This window comes from Rhinopithecus bieti, unplaced genomic scaffold (assembly GCF_001698545.2).
Source record: "Rhinopithecus bieti isolate Rb0 unplaced genomic scaffold, ASM169854v2 scaffold_81282, whole genome shotgun sequence".
NCBI lineage: Eukaryota > Metazoa > Chordata > Mammalia > Primates > Cercopithecidae > Rhinopithecus > Rhinopithecus bieti.
In genome coordinates, this window is record NW_016830182.1 from 1,092,318 (window position 1) to 1,099,479 (window position 7,162).

The 7,162-nt window shown below is 46.1% G+C and overlaps 1 pseudogene; it reads left to right on the top strand.

Moving 5' to 3' along the window:
* The first annotated feature begins 1,909 nt into the window (after positions 1-1,909).
* Positions 1,910-6,392, top strand: LOC108524223 (60S ribosomal protein L7a pseudogene; annotated as a pseudogene).
* The last annotated feature ends 770 nt before the right edge of the window (positions 6,393-7,162 follow it).

Consider the following 7,162-nt stretch of genomic DNA (forward strand, 5'->3'; position numbering starts at 1 on the left):
AACAACAGATGGGTGATAAAAGCAGAGAGATAACAATTCTAATAAAGAATCAAAAAGAAATACTAGGAATCAAAACATTGTAACAGAAATTAAAATGCCTTTGATGGGCTCATTAGCAGACTGGACACAGCAGAGGAAAGAATTTGTAAGTTTGAGGATACGACAATAGAACTTTCAAAACTAGAAAGCAAAGAGCAAAAAAGGCTGAAAGAAGTTGAACAGAATATCCAAGCAGGACTACAAAAGGTATAATATGTGTATAATCGTAATGTCAAAAGAAGAAGAAAGAAAGGAAGAGAAGAAATATTTGAAGCAATAATGACTGACAATTTCCCAAAATTAAGGTCAGATATCAAACCACAGATCCAGGAAGCACAGAGAACAGTGAGTAGGCTAAATTCCAAAAAAATCCATACCTAGGTCTGTCATATTCAAACTGCAGAAAATCAAAGATAAAGAAAAATCTTTAAAGAAACCAGAAGAAAAAAATAAACCTTATCTATTGAAAGAGCAAAGAAGATAAGAATTACACCAGACTTCTCAGAAACCATTCACAAAAAAAAGAGTGGAGTGAAATATTTAAATTGTTGAGAGAGAAACAAAACAAAACAAACAAACCAAAAAACCCATCAACCTAGAATTCTATATGCTGCCAAATTATCTTTCAAAAGTACATACTTTCTCAGACAAGCAAAAATTGAGTGAATTTGTTGCCAGTATACACGCCTTGCAGAAAATGTTAAAAGAAGTTAGAGAGAAGGCAAATGATCCAGGTCAGACACTCAGAGCTACATAAAGAAAGAATGCATAGAAGGATAAAAGAAGGTTAAAAAAAAAAAAAAAACCTTTATTTTTCTTATTCTTAATTGATACAACAGATAACAGTTTGTTCAAAATAACAGCAACAATGTATTCAATGATTATAGTTTATGGGTTGGTAAAATGAAAGATAGCAATGTTACAAGGGAAGAGAGTGAGGGGAAGGAATACTTTGTTATTATAAGGTACACGCATTGCCCATGAAACAGTGTAGTGTTATTTGAAAATGGAGTTGGATTAGCTGTAAATGTATATTGCAAATTCCAGAGCAACCACTAAGAAAAGCAAAAAAAAAAAAAAGAAAAAGAAAAAAATGTATAATGATATGCTAAGAATGAAGATAGCATAGAATCATATAAAATGCTTGATTAAAATCACAAACAGCAGAAAAAGAGTGGAAAGCAAAACCGAGAAGGCAAAACAAGGGCAGTAACAGAAAACAGTAACCATCACGATAGAGAAAACAAATAGATATCTATATGGACCTCAACTCCACCTCACATCATTCATAAAAATGAATTCAAAACGGACCATATATCTGAACATTAAAAGCTAAAACTATAAAACATCTAGAAGAAAACTGCAGAGAAAATATTTTCAGCTTTGTTGGCAGCCAAAGGTTCCTTAAACAAGTCATGTCAAGCACTAACTAGACAAGCAAAAACTGATCAATCAGACTTTTACTCTTCAAAAGATACAATTAGGAAAATGAAAAGGCAAGACACCAACTGGGAAAATATTTTGCAACACAGATATCTGACAAAGCACTTGTGTCAAGAATTCATATGAAGAATTCTTAGAACTCAAGAAGACAAACAACCAATAAAACTAGGCAAAAGATTCAAATAGGTGCTTCGCCAAAAAAAGCATATGCACCTAACCAGATGATCAACGTTTTCAACATTACTAGTTGTCACGGAATTGCAAATTAAAGCAACAGTTGCCATTACATACTCAACTAGAATCGCTCAAAGTTAAGACCGATGATACCAAGCGTTGACAAGATATGGAACAAATGGAACTCTTATACACTCCTGGTGGCTAAAATGGTGCAAACACTTTGGAAAAGAATTTGGCAATTTCGCCCCCCGCCGCCCAAGATGCCGAAAGGAAAGAAGGCCAAGGGAAAGAAGGTGGCTCCGGCCCCTGCTGTCGTGAAAAAGCAGGAGGCCAAGAATGTGGTGAATCCCCTGTTTGAGAAAAGACCTAAGAATTCTGGCATTGGACAGGACATCCAGCCCAAAAGAGACCTCACCCGCTTTGCGAAATGGCCTCGCTATATCAGGTTGCAGCGGCAGAGAGCCATCCTCTACAAGCGACTGAAAGTGCCTCCTGCTATTAACCAGTTCACCCAGGCCCTGGATCGCCAGACAGCTACTCAGCTGCTTAAGCTGGCCCACAAGTACAGACCAGAGACAAAACAAGAGAAGAAGCAGAGGCTATTGGCCCGGGCCGAGAAGAAAGCTGCTGGCAAAGGGGACGTCCCCACTGAGAGACCACCTGTCCTTCGAGCAGGAGTTAACACCGTCACCACCTTGGTGGAGAACAAGAAAGCTCAGCTGGTGGTGATTGCACACGATATGGATCCCATCGAGCTGGTTGTCTTCTTGCCTGCCCTGTGTCGTAAAATTGGGGTCCCTTACTGCATTATCAAGGGGAAGACAAGACTGGGCCGTCTAGTCCACAGGAAGACCTGCACCACTGTCGCCTTCCCACAGGTGAACTCGGAAGACGAAGGCGCTTTGGCTAAGCTGGTGGAAGCTATCAGGACCAATTACAACAGACATGATGAGATCCGCCGTCACTGGGGCAGCAATGTCCTGGGTCCCAAGTCTGTGGCTCGTATTGCCAAGCTTGAAAAGGCAAAGGCTAAAGAACTTGCCACTAAACTGGGTAAAATGTACACTGTTGAGTTTTCTGTACATAAAAATAATTAAAATACAAATTTTCCTTCAAAAAAAAAAGAATTTGGCAATTTCTTATATAGTAAAACATATACTTACCCTAACAACCCAACAATTCCACTTTCAGGCACTAGCCCAAGGTAAATGAAAACATGTTCACATGAATGTTCACAGCAGCTTTATTCATAAAATCCCCAAACTGGAAACAACCCAAATTCTATCTATTGGTGAACAGATAAACAAACTGTGGAATGTCCATTCTCCAGAATACTACCCAGAATGCAAAGGGCTGAACTACTCATGCAAGATACAGTATGCATGGCACTACACAGAAAGTACATACTGCCTAATCACATTTATAGGACATTCTAGAACATGCAAAACTAACCGATATTGACAAAATCCAATCAAATGTTGCCTGGGGCAGTGAGAGGAACTGATCAGGAAGGGGTATGAGGAGATTTTGAGGGGTGATAGAAATGTGTGATATCTTGGGTATGGCGTGTTTACATCACTGTATATATCTGTCAGAATTCACTGAACTGTACAGTCAAAATGGGCGCATTTTGTAAATTATTTCTCAGTAACACTGATTTTTTATGTTAAAAAAAAAAAAAAAAAAAGAGTGGTTGGAAGAATGAATTCAGTATTTTCTTTTAACAACCAAAACTGCTTAAGTACTACTTGGGAGCCAGGGAAGAAGGTAGGAACTTTTTCTCAGAGAACCCAGGAGACCTGGGTGCTAGCCTGGCACTGCCCCTATCTCCCAGGGTGGCCTTGGACAAATCACTAAGAATACAGTCAAAGGTGCAGGTCCAGGCCCAAAAGCAAGGCTCTCTGTTGGGTGGGGGAGATATGTGAGTGATGGTTACAGCAGGCACCCTGCGGGGGCACCTGCAAGAGGGAACAATGGCCAGTGGCCTGGGAAGTCCAGAAAGCCTTCCCCAAGGAGGAGACTTGTGCTGGCACTGCAGAATGAACAGGAGAGCACTGGGATTTACAAGTAAGTAGGGTATTTGGCCTCAAGGGAACAGCATGTGCCTGGGAACAAGGGCAAGAAGGGTCATGCACTGAAGCTCTCTGCTTGCAGAGCTGTTAGCGCAAACACCTGCTTCTGGGGCCCCAGGGAAACCATCTGGAGCAGATGCTCCCAGAGACCATGATGCTGACCCCTACTTCCCAGAGACCAGGTGCCACCTCCTCCAGAAAGCCATCTATGATTGCATCTGAGACTGTCAGACCAGGAGGGGCTGCAAAGAGACGTTGTATGAAAGACCAAAAGCAAAACATTTCATTTCATTCTTGGATGGATGAGGAGTCCATGAGAGAACATGTTTCAGGGAACATTTTGCACAGCGCAAGCCTTCAGTAAATGTTAGTTTCCTTAACGATCAGAAGGAATGGGCTTCATTATCCCCATTTTATGCCAGAGAAAATGGAGGGGCTAAGAAAACCTAAGTGGTGGGCCTGAGGGGGCACGGCTTGTGAGTGGGGAGCTGAAGTATCTCATTTCTCTACCCCTGCCCACATCCCAGGACCATATAACTACGGAACACGAAAACCAAGGACCAGAGAGGGCAAGTGACTGTCCAAGGTCACACAGTCACTGTCAGAACTCAGACTTGACCCCGGTCTCCTGATGCCAGTGCTGACCCCTCCCAGTGAGCCTCAGCCTGGGATGTCGCTCTGAGGCCCAGACCCCAAGGTGTGAAGGAGCCCCCAGCAAGGCCTGGCTCTGCCTGCTGCCACCTTTGGGAGCAAGACATAGCTTTAGAAGGCCCAGGGTAGGTTCTGCAGCTGAGCGGGGACTGTGGGAAGGTGGTGAGGAGGGCCAGGACTTCTCCACACTGAGCGGAGGGCCTGGAACCAGGTGCAGCTGGCCCTAAGCTGAAGGAGGAGGGATGCAGGATGGGAAGTGGGCAGCTTGGACCAGCAGGAGGGCAGCTTGGTGTCTCCAAGGCCCCACATGGAGCCCTTTACATTGCAGCTGTGCCACTCCCCACATTGTGCCTTCTGTTCCCCAAATGTGGTGGTCTTGCTGATCAAGAAGACATAAAAAAGGAAAAACTACAGATGTTTTGACATCAACAAATCAGGGTTCTTGTCCCTGATCCACCAGTTCCAGGAAAGATGTCTTCAGACAATCAGAAATTCTCTGAGCCTCAATTTCCTCCTCTGTGCAATGGAGCTAATAGTACTATTACTGGAGCATAATGCTATACTCCCTGCAAAAATCGGTCTTGATTTTCCTTTCTAGAAACGTAGTTCTGGGCACCCACTATTGTTGAGCTTTGATCCCCCAGCCTCACTCAGGAAGGCAGGAGGCTCCTCAGTACTCTGGAAGGAGGGGCAGGGTCTTCAATCTCCACTTCATCTTGGAGACCGCTGAGGCTCTTGTGGTCTGAGATGTGTGACCCTGATGTCCTGTGGTGCCCTGCTTTGCCAGGCCAACATTAGAGCCAAGGGTAGGTAAGGAAATGCAAAGCCTGGTCAGCAGGGGACCCCAGTATTAAAATCTGTCAAATTCCTCCTGCGCAGAATGCTCCTCTGAGGCGAGTGGGGCAAGTGGGTGCACGCAGCACAGCTCTGTGTCTGATGCACAGGGCTACTGGGAGGACAGAAAGAGAACCATGTGGGAGGTGCCTGCCCAATGCTGGCCCACAGAAGGGGCTTCCAATTGCCGGGACCCAAATCCTTTGTTCCCTGCAATCCCATGGGGCAGGCACTGCAAGAAATGAAGAGGCCAAGAGAGGATCAGAGCCTTGGAGAAGGATACACAGCAAAGTAGGTGCCCAGGGCATGTGGCACAGCGCTCCTCCCCCTGCCCCAGAGACTGCCATCACGCTATCACCCAGGGAAACACTAAAGCTGGTAGGCCAGGTGCAGTGGCTCACCCCTGTAATCCCAGCACTTTGGGAGGTCGAGGCAGGCAGATCACCTGAGGTCAGGAGTTTAAGACCAGTCTGGTGAAACCCCATCTCTACTAAAAATACCACACACACATACCAAAAAAAATTAGCCAGGCTGTGGTGGTGCCTAATATACTAGGGAGGCTGAGGCAGGAGATCGCCTAAACCTGGGAGGCAGAGGTTGCAGCAAGCCGAGATCATGCCACGGCACTCTTGACTGTAAACAGAGCAAGACTTCATCTAAAAAAATAAATAAATAAAGCTGGTGCATTCTCAGGGTGTCTGGTTGCCAGCCTTGTAGGTGATGCAAGTCCCAATGAGAGTTACAATTAGAGCTCACCGGAGATGTATTTCTGTTACCAGGGCTGAGCACGTGAGCCATGCAGCAGCGTCCCTTCTTTTGTTCAAGAGACTCTGTCCTGGCCGGAAATTGAGTAAGGAAGCCTGGGATCTCACCCTGGGCCTTAGTTTACTTGTCTGGGAAATGGTTATGGTGGCTGCAGTGTGGACCGTGAAGACTCAATCCTTCCTTTTCCCAACTGTTAAAAATTCTTTTGGAGAACAAGGTGGCTCCACCCTCCACATCTCCATCCAACAAATTTGGAAAAGGGGGAAACAGTAGAGGTTCTTCTTTCCTGGCCTCCTTGACCACTACTGTGGGTTATTCCCAGGAAACCAACACAGGCCATGGAGGACGTTCATCTTTAAGAAGACCTGTGCCACATCTGAGCGACATGTGTCAGAGGAATTACTCACTTGACAAAAAAGGTGCCTTTCTCAGAGAAGGAGGTGGCCCTCAGAGTTCCCCGACATCATACATCAGAGCCCCCCGTCCTGTGTTCCTGCCCTCAGGATCCCAAGGTAAGAGACAGACCTGGGAGGTGTGAGTCCTACACACAGGCCCAGTGCCCTGGTCTGAGGTAGAGGCTGGAGGGAGCTGGCTCAAGGGCTGGGGTTAGCGCTGGGGGGCTTGAAACAAGAGCCTGAGAAAGTCTAGTGGGTGGAGGTCAGTGGGAAATGAAACTGGAGTTCTCAGCAGGTCCTGTCCCAACCACCACTCTCAGACAAGGGGCTGCCCTAGGCGTCTCCCCTACACTGGGCTGCTGGAGGAGTCCAGGGGCTGGGGTCTCTGTCCTGGGCAGGAGCCTAGTGCAGGCCAGCTGGGACAGTCTCCCTCCATGACTTTTGCTCCTGGTGGGAGGTGGGTTGCCTTATTTTTCTGAGAAGGAAGTCAAAGCCTCCTTTGTTGGCCTCTGAGCCTCCATCTCTCCTGCAGCTCCTCCACCTCTCCTCTGAGCCCTCCTCCCGTCTGCTGCCTATAGAATCCTTCTGGAACATGATCTCCATCATGCTCTCCCTTGTTTACCCGCCTACAGTAGCTCCCCATTGCTTCAGCAGGTCTCCCAGATGTGACTCAAGATTGAAACCTTCGTTAAGGATGCAGGAGCCTCAGTCCCCGGTCTCACAGCCTCTAGAGTCTGCTGGCTCTTGGGGACTTCTCTGTGCTTCTCATTTGATAGTTAAGCCATC